Consider the following 13,566-nt stretch of genomic DNA (forward strand, 5'->3'; position numbering starts at 1 on the left):
AAAATGATTGGGAAATAAGCCCAAGTCCCATTGAGGATGTGGAGCAAGGAGAGGTGGGCGACATGGGCACCCCACCAGGTGAGTGTCTGACACACCAGCTTACGGTAATCTATGCATGGCTGCCTTTTATTTTATGTAATTTTTCTACTCTATTTTAGGTGATCTGGTTGTGCTTGAGTCAAGCAACAGCGCCACCCCCGAGGATGTTCATGAAGTTTGCGACATGGGCACCCCACCAGGTCAGTGTTTGAGACACCAGCTTTATGGTAAGGTAAACTTATGTGTGCATATTTCTAAACATATTTTTTTTTTCATTCCACTTTAGGTCCAACTGACTATTTCACCACAGACAGTGCCCAACGGCTAATTGCTCAAATCATGGCCTGGAATGGGGAGATCGATCAAATGCGGAATCGGCTGGATCGTATGCAGCAGGAAATGAAGGACATGATTGATGTTTTGGGTCGAATCTAAATGCCCTTTTTTAAACCCCAAAACATCAATCATGTCCTTCATTTCCTGTTTTGCTGACCCCATTCTGGGCCTTCTCTTTTTTTTTTTGGCCAGAACATAAATGGCTGTTTAACCTAATGTAAAAAAGGAGGGCTGTTTCTCGGAAATACCTCAAAAATCCACAAAAAAATAAAAATTGATTTTCAAAAAAACACAAAAAAAAAAAAAAAAAAAAAAAAACTTGATTTGAAAAAACCAAAAAAAATAAAAAACTTGATTTGAAAAAACCAAAAAAAAAAAAAAACTTGATTTGAAAAAACCAAAAAAAATAAAAAACACTTGATTTGAAAAAACCAAAAAAAATAAAAAACTTGATTTTAAAAAACCAAAAAAAATAAAAAACTTGATTTTAAAAAACCAAAAAAAATAAAAAACTTGATTTGAAAAAACCAAAAAAAATAAAAAACTTGATTTTAAAAAACCAAAAAAAATAAAAAACTTGATTTTAAAAAACCAAAAAAAATAAAAAACTTGATTTTAAAAAACCAAAAAAAATAAAAAACTTGATTTGAAAAAACCAAAAAAAATAAAAAACTTGATTTTAAAAAACCAAAAAAAATAAAAAACACTTGATTTTAAAAAACCAAAAAAAAATATATACAAACTTTCTGAAAAAAAAATAATAAAAACAAAAATAACTTGCTAAAAAAAAAAAAACATAAACCAAAAAATTGCTTTAAAAAACAAAAAAAAAAAACACAAAACAAAACTTGATTTTCCCAAAACAAAAAAAAAAGCCTGTTTGTGAAAATCAAAAAGCCAAAAATATTTTTTTGTGGATTAGGTATAAATATTTAGATATAATTATATTTTGCTACATTATTAAGATATCATTCTATTTTTGTCAAGGAACATTTTATACTAAATGCAGAACTGAATGCATAACAACCATTAATAAAAACATCTCCTTATAGGAATTAAATAAATGTGTGGTTTGTTATTTCAAGGCTCAGTATCATTTTAGTTATAATTGTAAAAAAGTTGTTTACAGTGGCAATGGAGCTTATTTAGACATTTAAAATTACAATACAGTTGGCACTACAACTGCTCGACCATAACCTAGGAGACAGCCCAAAAGAAAGGCAAGCAATAAATATAATGCAAGATTTCATCAATAATTTTTTTATTGTCAAAAATTATATATCCTGGCCCATTGCAATGGCCCCCCTACCCATAAAATAATTAACATATTGCTGTCTAACTTGACGGGCACTTTGGGGGGCCAAGCCAGTACGGACAGTATCCAGGCCTGTAAGGTTGGCTTCTATTTGTCCGGCCTCAGGCCCAACTGTGCCTATATAATTTGTAGAATGCTTATTTAAAAAGTTGTGCAGAATGCAGCACGATAAAACGATAAAATTAAGTTTGTATTCCGCCAAATTAATGGCTGTTTGAAACAGGCGGAACCGGCTGGCCAGAATTCCAAACGCATTCTCAACCACTCTTCTAGCTCTGGCCAGCCGGTAATTAAAAACCCTCCTCTCCGGGGTGAGTGTTCTTTGGGGGAATGGCCTCATGAGGTGCTTGCTGAGAGCGAAGGCTTCATCGGCAATGAAGACAAAGGGGAGTCCTTCCACGTTATCCTCATCAGGTGGCAATCCCAGGCCACCACTCTGGAGACGCTGGCAGAACTCCGTCTGGGCAAATACTCCTCCATCCGACATCCGGCCATTCTTCCCCACGTCCACATATAAAAAATCATAGTGTGCCGACACCACCGCCATTAAAACAATACTGTGGAACCCCTTATAATTAAAATAATATGACCCCGAATGGGGTGGTGGCACAATGTGGACATGTTTCCCATCTATAGCCCCTCCACAATTGGGAAAGTCCCAACGGCTGGCAAAATGGGATGCCACAGTCTGCCATTCCTGTGGCGTTGAAGGAAACTGGGAAATCAAACAAGAAAACCAAAATCAATTAATTTGGAAGCTAACATTGCAAGAAAATTAGACAATTAAAAACATTATTCCCCAGCATCAGTATAACATTCAATAATTTAATTGTTCTGGAATAACTAATATGGAAAGGCACACTTATCAGATTGCTCAACCCCTCTGATGGAACATTGATTACATTTTAGGGGGTTGTGAAATCCCTAAAAAAAATTACTTTTAGGACACGCAGGAATTTAGGGACTAAAAAGGCTACAAGACTGCAGTTGTCGCACTCTGCAGGTGCAGTTGCTAACCAGCTTACAGTAAATGAGGTAATGTAAAAAGGCATTCATGTTGCAAGGAGTACACAATCACATGCAAGGGCAATTAATGAAAACACTTTGAGGCTTGCATATGATTTGATGATGGAAATCAGCAGAGCTTCTGCTCATTTACTAAAGCACTGGAACAAATGCACTTGTAGAGTGCACATGCATTTTGCAAAGTGCAACATATATTTGCTTTAGACAAATCAACACCACAGAACATTCCAGCAAATTTTAACGAGGGTGGGGGTGGGGGGGTTGTGAAATCTAGATAATTGCTCATTAGCAGCACACTATTTGGAGTGAGTTTAGGTGGGGGGGGGGGGGGGTTGTGAAATCTAGATAATTGCTCATTAGCAGCAAACTATTTGGAGTGAGTTTAGGTGGGGGGGGGGTGGGGTTGTGAAATCTAGATAATTGCTCATTAGCAGCACACTATTTGGAGTGAGTTTAGGTGGGGGGGGGTGGGGTTGTGAAATCTAGATAATTGCTCATTAGCAGCACACTATTTGGAGTGAGTTTAGGTGGGGGGGGGGTGGGGTTGTGAAATCTAGATAATTGCTCATTAGCAGCACACTAAATACACTCAAACAAAATACATTCCAAATGAGTAGACTAGGTGGATATGTTCCCATCACTTCATGCTGGGAAGGTTATTGAAGGAAAATATACATGCATGACAAAAAATAACAGGAAAAAAATCCAGCATGTGTGAGGATAAAAAGGGGACATTCACACTATATTGCAATGATGGTAAGTAGTGTTTGAAGCAAGAAATACATTATATTATCAAAGATTACATAAAAGAACATGTGATGCTAATAAAAGAAAAATATCTTACCTTAATATAGTCCTTCTGCAGGACCTGTATGATGGCAGAACAGGTCTCTGGGATAATGATCCCCAGAGCCTGGGGGGAGATGCCTGTCGAGAACTTAAGGTCCTGCAGGCTTCTCCCTGTGGCCAAATACCGCAAGGTAGCGACCAGCCTCTGCTCCGGAGTGATGGCTTGCCTCATGCAGGTATCCTGCCTGCTGATATAGGGGGTCAGCAAAGCCAACAAACGGTCAAAAACGGGGTCCGTCATCCGGAGAAAGTTCCTGAAATCCTCAGGATTATTCTCACGGATCTCACGGAGCAAAGGCATGTGACAGAACTGGTCACGCTGAAGCAACCAATTCTTGGTCCATGAACTCCTCCTCGCCCTGTTCATGGACTGGTCTTGGGCTGAAGAATAAACTACAGCACCAAGCACATACAATGCACGAGCTCGACGACGAGTACGTACAGGTAACATGGCTTCAAAACGGTCGGCTGGTCAGAACGCACTAAACAGAACGCACTGAAGAACAGCAAGGCCTGTGAAGAACGACCTGAAAATCAGGAACGAGCGGCCAATAAAACAAAGATTTCTCAATGCCAACTGACCAAACGCACTGAAAAGCAGATACAAACCTCACAAGCACAGACTGAACAACAGTTAAAACGAACTGAAAAATACGAGTCTCACAAGCGCGAATCGTCTCTCACCAAACTTCTACTAACACGAGATAAACACGAGATTAGCAGAAGGAGCCCAAAGGGTGTCGTACGGGCTATTGAACTTCCGTTTTATAGTCTCGTCGGACTTGGTGTACGTCACCGCGTACTAGGCTGTCGTACTTTTGTGTGGTCGTGTGTGTGTAAGTCCGTTCGTAAGAAAGTCTGCCGCAAGTCCGCCGAAGGTACGTCGGAAGTCTGTCGGACAGGCTGTCGGACTTTTGTAGACGAAAAGTCCGACCGTGTGTACGCGGCATTAGATTTAGCCAGGATTACATAAGAGCATACTACACTTACAGTGCGTTGCAAAAGTATTCACCCCCCTTGGCTTTTTACCTATTTTGTTACATTACAGCCTTTAGTTCAATGTTTTAATCTGAATTACTGTATTTATTGGCGTATAACACTCACTTTTTCACCCTGAAAATCGGGTGCAAATAACGTGTGCGTGTTATACGCCGATACTTCAATTTTATGTGCCTCGGAGGGGACAGGGAGAGGGGGCAGGACGAGCGCCATCAGATTACATACAGTGCGAATCTCCTGTTTACTTGGCGGCCTCTGTAATAGGAAGTCCCGTCTCCTGGGCCGCCATTGGACCACTGTTCTGTCTATCATAGGAGATTCTCACTGTATGTAATCTGTCGCCGCTTGTCCCTTTTAGGCTGCAGATGGGCATTGATCAAGCTGAACTGATGGCAATGGTGAGGCTGCTGCATTGATGGCAATGGTGAGGCTGCTGCATTGATGGCAATGGTGAGGCTGCTGCATTGATGGCAATGGTGAGGCTGCTGCATTGATGGCAATGGTGAGGCTGCTGTATTGATGTGGACTGATGAGGCTGCGTTGGTGGCACTTGTGAGGCTGCAGATGGGCATTGATCAGGCTGCATTGATGGCAATGGTGAGGCTGCAGATGGGCACTGACCCTTATTCTGCTTTAAAGTTCCTTATTTAAATTTTTTTTTTTTTTCCTGAAATTCCCCTCTTAAAAATGAATGTGCGTGTTATAAGCCTGTGCATGTTATACGCCGATAAATATGGTATATGTGATGGATCAGAACAAAATAAGTTGGTGAAGTAAAATTAGAAAAATATATACATAAAACAATTTTTCAGAAATAAAAACTGATAATTGGCATGTACGTATGTATTCACCCCCTTTATTATGAAGCCCATAAAAAGCTCTGGTGCAACCAATTACCTTCAGAAGTCATATAATTAATGAAATGATGTCCACCTGTGTGCAATCTAAGTGTCACATGACCTGTCATTACATATACACACCTTTTTGAAATGCCACAGAGGCTGCAACACCTAAGCAAGAGGCACCACTAACCAAACACTGCCATGAAGACCAAGGAACTCTCCAAACAAGTAAGGGACAATGTTGTTGAGAAGTACAACTCAGGGTTAGGTTATAAAAGAAAAAATCCAAATCTTTGATGATCCCTAGGAGCACCATCAAATCTATCATAACCAAATGGAAAGAACATGGTACAACAGCAAACCTGCCAAGAGACGGCCGCACACAAAAACTCATGGACCAGGCAAGGAGGGTATTAATCAGAGAGGCAACACAGAGACCTAAGGTAACCCTGGAGGCGCTGCAGAGTTCCACAGCAGAGACTGGAGTATCTGTACATAGGACGACAATAAGCCGTACACTCCATAGAGTTGTGTTTTATGGCAGAGTGGCCAGAAGAAAGCCATTACTTTCAGCAAAAAACAAAATGGCACGTTTTGAGTTTGCGAAAAGGCACGTGGGAGACTCTCAAAATGTATGGAGGAAGGTGCTCTGTTCTGATGAGACTAAAATTTAACTTTTTGGCCATCAGAGAAAACACTATGTCTGGCAGAAACCCAACACATCACATCACCCAAAGAACACCATCCCCACAGTGAAACATGGTGGTGGCAGCATCATGCTGTGGGGATGTTTTTCAGCAGTCAGGACTGGGAAACTGGTCAGAGTTGAGGGAAAGATGGATGGTGCTAAATACAGGGATATTCTTGAGCAAAACCTGCACCACTCTGTGTGTGATTTGAGGCCAGGACGGAGGTTAACCTTCCAGCAGGACAATGACCCCAAACACACTGCTAAAGCAACACTTGAGTGGTTTAAAGGGATACATATAAATGAGTTGGAATGGCCTAGTCAAAGCCCAGACCTCAATCCAATAGAAAATCTGTGGTCAAACTTAAAGATTGCTGTTCACAAGCGCAAACCATCTAACTTGAAGGAGCTGGAGCAATTTTGCAAGGAGGAATGGGCAAAAATCCCAGTGGTAAGATGTGGCAAGCTCATAGATACTTATCCAAAGCAACTTGGAGCTGTGATAGCCACAAAAGGCGGCTCTACAAAATATTGACTTTAGGGGGGTAGATAGTTATGCACATTGACTTTTCCTGTTATTTTGTCCTATTTGTTGTTTGCTTCACAATAAAAAAGAAAAAGAAAAAAATCTTCAAAGTTGTGGGCATGTTCTGTAAATTAAATGGTGCAAATCCTCAAACAATCTATGTTAATTCCAGGTTGTGAGGCAACAAAACAGGACAAATGCCAAGGGGGTGAATACTTTTGCAAGGCGCTGTCATTTTTCTTAGATGGAATTAAAATCATACAAATTCCTGACAGAACTGGTGATCAGTTCAACATCCCAGTTTGGAAGTCAGTAGAAAATTCCCCAATGCTGTGTGCTCTGCAACTTTTTTTTTGGCATGGCCAAACAGCTTCTAGTCCTCCAGCAGCATTTGAGTTGCTCAGTTCACCTGATAAAGTCCTGATGACAAAACAAGCTGGACAGATTCTACGTACAGCGATGTCCTTACATGCAGAGGAGACGGGGGCACATGACAGGTAGAAGCTCTGGAGCAGTCAGAGCATTACTCCTATATTATATTGAGCAATTCTGCCCTTTGTCCTGGGAAAGCACTTATATTTGTAAGGGCTCGTTTATACTTGCATCACCCTTTCAAAGGCAATCCACATGGTTCAGAAAGTGGTGCAAGTGTGGCAGCGGAATGGTGTGATAATGCCGCCTTCTGAATGCATGTTTTTTCGACAACTGGCTTTCTGAATGGGAATACTTTGCCACAATCATAAGCCCACTGGTTGGCTCATGGCTGCAGTGAAGCCCCATTCGCTAAATTTACAGGGGTAAAATTCTTGCCACATCCAGTCTAGTCTAAGTCCAACTACATAATATAATATTTTTGTTTTTTGTGTTTAGATAGCTTTGTTTTCGTTCCCAAAATTGGGGTTCAATTACATTGTTTCTCTAACCAAATCTTTCATTTTTATTTCTAGTTTTTAATAGATTGGGGAATGATTAAAACTTTTGTCACACTATTTTGCTGTCTATGTCCTCATTTGGCAGATTTTTTTACTTTCTGTCCCAACGAAAATATTGTAACTAGGACAGGAAGTGAGGATATATCTCTAACAGGGACACAACTGTAATAAAAACACTTCCTATGAATAGGGTGAAGGAAGGTCATAACCTCTATTACCTTTTTATTGCTGACTGGCAACTAGAGGCCCTACCTGTTAATTCAAATATAAATAATTACTGTGAAACTCACCTTTGTTTGCTTTATGTTTTGGATGCTCTGTCTGAGAAGGAAAGTTACACTAGGTTTTGGGTATGTATCAGTCAATTAAATTTACTGAAGAAAACTTCCTGTTTCTGAGGTCTGCAGAAAACAACGCAACCACAGTATACAGCTGTGTTAAAAATAATAGCAGTGTGTTTAAAAAAGTGAGTAAGTCTTACATTTTTATAATAGCTTTTATTTCCATACATGCAAATGCAATGGGAACACTGCACAGTCTATTCCAAATCAAAACATGAAGAAAAATGTTTCAAATTTGTTATTACTTTACAGAAAGTAAAGAAAAAGGAATATTAGGCGTTTCCAAAAAATAGCAGTGTCTGCATTTTTCTTTACAAACTCAAACATTTACTGTATGAACTGAAAAATGCTCGAAAACGTAGCTTTCCTGTAAATCATTGGACTAATATTTAGTTTTATAAGCACTGTTTCTGAGAACTGCTTTGCATCTGTGTTGCATGAAGTTAACCAACTTCTGACACCGGTGAGCAGGTATTCAAGTCCTGGACCATTGCACTACATTCCACAATTCCTCTGCATTTCTTGGTTTTGTCTCAGAAACAGCATTTTTGATGTCACCCCACAAGTTTTCTATTGGATTAAGGTCCAGGGACTGGGCTGGAAACTCCATAACGTCAATCTTGTTGGTCTGGAATCAAGATTCTGCTCACTTTCTGGTGTGTTTGGGGTCGTTGTCTTGTTGAAACACCCATTTCAAGAGCATTTCCTCTTCGGCATAAGGCAACATGACCTCTTCAAGTATGTTGATGTATTCAAACTGATCCATGATCCCTGGTATGCGAAAAATAGGTCCAACACCATAGTATGAGAAACATCCCCATATCATGATGCTTGGGCCACCATGCTTCACTGTCTTCACGGTGTACTGTGGCTTGAATTCAGTGTTTGGGGGATGTTTGACAAACTGTCTGTGGCCCCTAGACCCAAAAAGAACAATCTTGCTTTCAGCAGTCCACAAAATGTTGTGCCGTTTCTCTTTAGGTCAGTCAATATTTTCTTTGGCAAATTGTAACCTCTTCAGTACATGTTGTTTTTTTTAACAATGGGACTTTGTGGGGGCTTCTTGATGATAACTTGGCTTCACATAGGTGTCTTTAAATTGTTACAGTATTCACAGGTAATTTTACACCTTATTTCATCACCCTGGAGCTGATCATTGGCGAAGTCTTTGCCATTTTGGCTATTCTTTGATCCATTTGAATGGTAGTTTTCCATTTTCTTCCACGTATTTGCTGTTTTTGAAGAATTGCATGGACTGAGCAGCCTATCAGAAACAGCATTTTTGATGTCACCCCACAAGTTTTCTATTGGATTAAGGTCCAGGGATTGGGGTGGAAATGCCATAACATCAATCTTGTTGGTCTGGAATCAAGATTCTGCTCACTTTCTGGTGTGTTTGGGGTCGTTGTCTTGTTGAAACACCCATTTCAAGAGCATTTCCTCTTCGGCATAAGGCAACATGACCTCTTCAAGTATGTTGATGTATTCAAACTGATCCATGATCCCTGGTATGCGAAAAATAGGTCCAACACCATAGTATGAGAAAAAGTATGAGAAACATCTTTGGCAAATTGTAACCTCTTTAGTACATGTTGTTTTTTTTTAACAATGGGACTTTGTGGGGGCTTCTTGATGATAACTTGGCTTCACATAGGTGTCTTTAAATTGTTACAGTATTCACAGGTAACTTTACACCTTATTTCATCACCCTGGAGCTGATCATTGGTGAAGTCTTTGCCATTTTGGCTATTCTTTGATCAATTTGAATGGTAGTTTTCCATTTTCTTCCATGTATTTGCTGTTTTTGAAGAATTGCATGGACTGAGCAGCCTATCAGTTTCTGCACTTCTTTGTATGTTTTCCTCTCTCCAGTCAACTTTTAAACCAAAGTATGCTTTCTCAGAATTTTTCTCAGATTTTCAAAGAGAAATGTACTATACCCAGCAAGTACAGCATTTTTCACAGACTGAATGACCTCACTAATTGAACTCCACACTGCTATAATTTTGAACACGCCACTTTCAATTAATGATTGAATTGAATTGATTTCGACACAGTTCCCCATAAACGTTTACTGTACAAAATAAGGTCCGTTGGCATGGACCATAGGGTGAGTACATGGATTGAAAACTGGCTACAAGGGCCTGTTCAGAGGGTGGTGATAAATGGGGAGTACTCAGAATGGTCAGGGGTGGGTAGTGGGGTTCCCCAGGGTTCTGTGCTGGGACCAATCCTATTTAATTTGTTTATAAACGACCTGGAGGATGGGATAAACAGTTCAATCTCTGTATTTGCAGACGATACTAAGCTAAGCAGGGCAATAACTTCTGCGCAGGATGTGGAAACCTTGCAAAAAGACCTGAACAAATTAATGGGGTGGGCGACTACATGGCAAATGAGGTTCAATGTAGAAAAATGTAAAATAATGCATTTGGGTGGCAAAAATATGAATGCAATCTATACACTGGGGGGAGAACCTCTGGGGGAATCTAGGATGGAAAAGGACCTGGGGGTCCTAGTAGATGATAGGCTCAGCAATGGCATGCAATGCCAAGCTGCTGCTAATAAAGCAAACAGAATATTGGCATGCATTAAAAGGGGGATCAACTCCAGAGATAAAACGATAATTCTCCCGCTCTACAAGACTCTGGTCCGGCCGCACCTGGAGTATGCTGTCCAGTTCTGGGCACCAGTCCTCAGGAGGGATGTACTGGAAATGGAGCGAGTACAAAGAAGGGCAACAAAGCTAATAAAGGGTCTGGAGGATCTTAGTTATGAGGAAAGGTTGCGAGCACTGAACTTATTCTCTCTGGAGAAGAGACGCTTGAGAGGGAATATGATTTCAATTTACAAATACTGTACTGGTGACCCCACAATAGGGATAAAACTTTTTCGCAGAAGAGAGTTTAATAAGACTCGTGGCCACTCATTACAATTAGAAGAAAAGAGGTTTAACCTTAAACTACGTAGAGGGTTCTTTACTGCAAGAGCGGCAAGGATGTGGAATTCCCTTCCACAGGCGGTGGTCTCAGCGGGGAGCATTGATAGCTTCAAGAAACTATTAGATAATCACCTGAATGACCGCAGCATACAGGGATATGTAATGAAATACTGACACATAATCACACACATAGGTTGGACTTGATGGACTTGTGTCTTTTTTCAACCTCACTTACTATGTAACTATGATTCAATTACACAGAATAAGCAGCATGCATGTCATGACTGTTGGGTCTGTTGATTTTCTATTACTCTACTACACCTACTAGTAAATTATTTGCCATGTAGAAATATAATTTATACCAAAAACAGTAATTAATCTGGTGAGTGGTGTTGGGCTGCTATTATTTTGAACACAACTGTATATGTAACACTCCTATTCTATCTGCTTTTGTGAGAGGCTTCATTTTACCGTACATTTGTTATATTCTTAATATCTAAATTTTAATTTGGTTTTATAAGTATATAACTGAGGTTATGAAATCCCCTGTAATCCAGCTGAGAGGGTCTTAAATTATTCATAACATCGTCTCTCCATATCCCCTTAACTACTTTCTGAGATTACCTCTCCCACTGGACCCCCCAACCTCCCCCCCGTACCCCCCACCCTCCTCTCCCCTCACCCCTGCAGACTCTCATCCTCTCTTCCAGTCCTTAACAACCTTACCTTACTCCCCTTGAGCTATCTTAACACTACTTCCGCAAATTTCTGTTTTTTTAAAAGCTCCCCAAGGATTCCACTTCCCTTTTTCTCCCTCTTGGCTCCTATCTAGATGTTCCTTCCGCTCCATATTCTCTAATCTGTAAATTTCATCTACTTTTGTGATCCAATCTTTAATCTTTGGAGGTTCTATTTCTTGCCACTTCTTTGGGATAACGTTTTTAGCTGCATTAAGTAGAATTGGTGTCAATGAGGACTTATACCCCTTCTTCCCTCCTTCCAGGCCATGAAACAGGCAGCTCCAGGGGTCCAACCGTATACTCTTCCCTGTTATCCCCTCTATCAACCCTGTCACTTCCTGCCAGTAAGTCTTGATTTTGGGGCAATCCCACCATATGTGCGCCATTGTACCTGGACCTCCACACCCTCGCCAACAGTTAGGGGATTTATCTGGAGAAAATTTACTCACTCTGGCCGGGGTCATATACCACCGGGCTATACACTTGTAGTTACTTTCCCTTGTTTTCATATCCACTGCTGTCCCATGCGTAGCCTCCAGGATACGTTTCTCCATTTCCCTATCACATTGAGATCCCAGATCCTCGTCCCATTTTCTGATGAACGGGGGCATATCCTGTCCGCCCCTACTCATCAGAATTTTATACACCTCCGAAACCGTCCCTTTTAATTCTTCTCTAAGTGCCATTTTCTCTAACCCCCTGTAGTTCGCCTCCTCCCTTAAGGGGCCTGGGAGGCTTCTAATAAAGTGTTTTAATTGACTATACCTCCACCCATTTATTAACAGTGTCTCCCTTAATGCTTTTAATTCTTCCAGTGTTTTTAATTTACCTCTACTTATTATATCCCTTATTTGTGTTCCCTTCTCAAGAATCCAATCCCCTCCTATCGATCCCATTCCTGGGGGAAAAAATGGGTTATTTTTTATATAAATTAATGGTGAGTTATAATCCCATTTATTTAATTGGTGAATCTGATCCCAAACTTTAAGTGTATGGTGCGTTATATAGTGTGTTTCTTTACCTAGGTTCCTGTAGTGTGGTGGGTTCCAAATCATATGGCTCAAACATACCTTACTTAACCCTATTTCTAAATTCACCTATCTTTTATTATTACTACTCTTACCCCACTCCAGTGCCTGTGCTATTACAATTGCTCTATAGTAATTTCTAAAATCGGGGAGAGCTAACCCCCCATGTGTTTTCTCTCTACATAACACCCCGTGCGCGATTCTCGGTTTCTTGTTACCCCACACATATCTATTAATTATCTCCGACAGGACCCTGAAAAATTCCCGGGGGACTGGGATGGGAAGCATCTGCATTTTGTACAGCACTTTAGGTGCAAGCACCATTTTTACAATGTTTATTCGCCCCGTCCAAGAGGCAGGGCCGTGCGTTATTCTTTTTATTTCGGTTCTTATTTCATTGAGAAGAGGTATATAGTTTATCCTATACAGGCCACCCCTGGAGCCCGTCAGCCTCACTCCTAGGTAATTGATATTATCCCTCCATGGAAAGTGGAACACCTCGGCTAATCTATTAGCTTCCAGCTTATTTATATTGATCTTTAAAGCTTCGGATTTTTCTATATTAATTTTAAAGTTTGCTAGTTCACTGTACCTCCTCATTACGGCCAACATATTGGGGATTGAAATTCTGGGCTTTGAAATATAAAAAAGAATATCGTCGGCAAATGCCGCCATTTTGTGTTCCTCCTCGCCTACTACACATCCACTGATGTCTGGGTGTCTTCTAATCAAATTAAGGAGTGGCTCCAGGGCCAAGACAAAGAGGAGCGGGGACAACGGACAGCCCTGCCTGGTGCCGTTCTGCATAATAAAACTAGTAGAGGGCACATTATTCACCCTTACAAAGGCCGCAGGGTGGTTGTATAGGATTTTTATCCTTCTTAACATTGCTGGCCCTATTCCCATTTCCTCCAGCGTGCTAAACATAAATCCCCAGTCTACCCTGTCGAACGCCTTCTCTGCG

At 40.6% G+C, this 13,566-nt stretch overlaps 2 protein-coding genes across 5 annotated transcripts in view; one reads left to right on the top strand and one right to left on the bottom strand.

Annotated features, from left to right (window-relative positions):
* LOC141110638 (cell adhesion molecule CEACAM6-like) overlaps positions 1-13,566 on the bottom strand; it is a 455,239-nt gene that overhangs the window by 440,177 nt on the left and 1,496 nt on the right. The gene's annotated exons all lie outside the window — the stretch shown is intronic.
* The window catches only part of LOC141110636 (cell adhesion molecule CEACAM7-like), a 170,715-nt gene that overhangs the window by 139,256 nt on the left and 17,893 nt on the right, over positions 1-13,566 (top strand). The window lies entirely within an intron of this gene.

Source organism: Aquarana catesbeiana, linkage group LG10 (genome assembly GCF_042186555.1).
Source record: "Aquarana catesbeiana isolate 2022-GZ linkage group LG10, ASM4218655v1, whole genome shotgun sequence".
NCBI classification, from domain to species: Eukaryota; Metazoa; Chordata; class Amphibia; order Anura; family Ranidae; genus Aquarana; species Aquarana catesbeiana.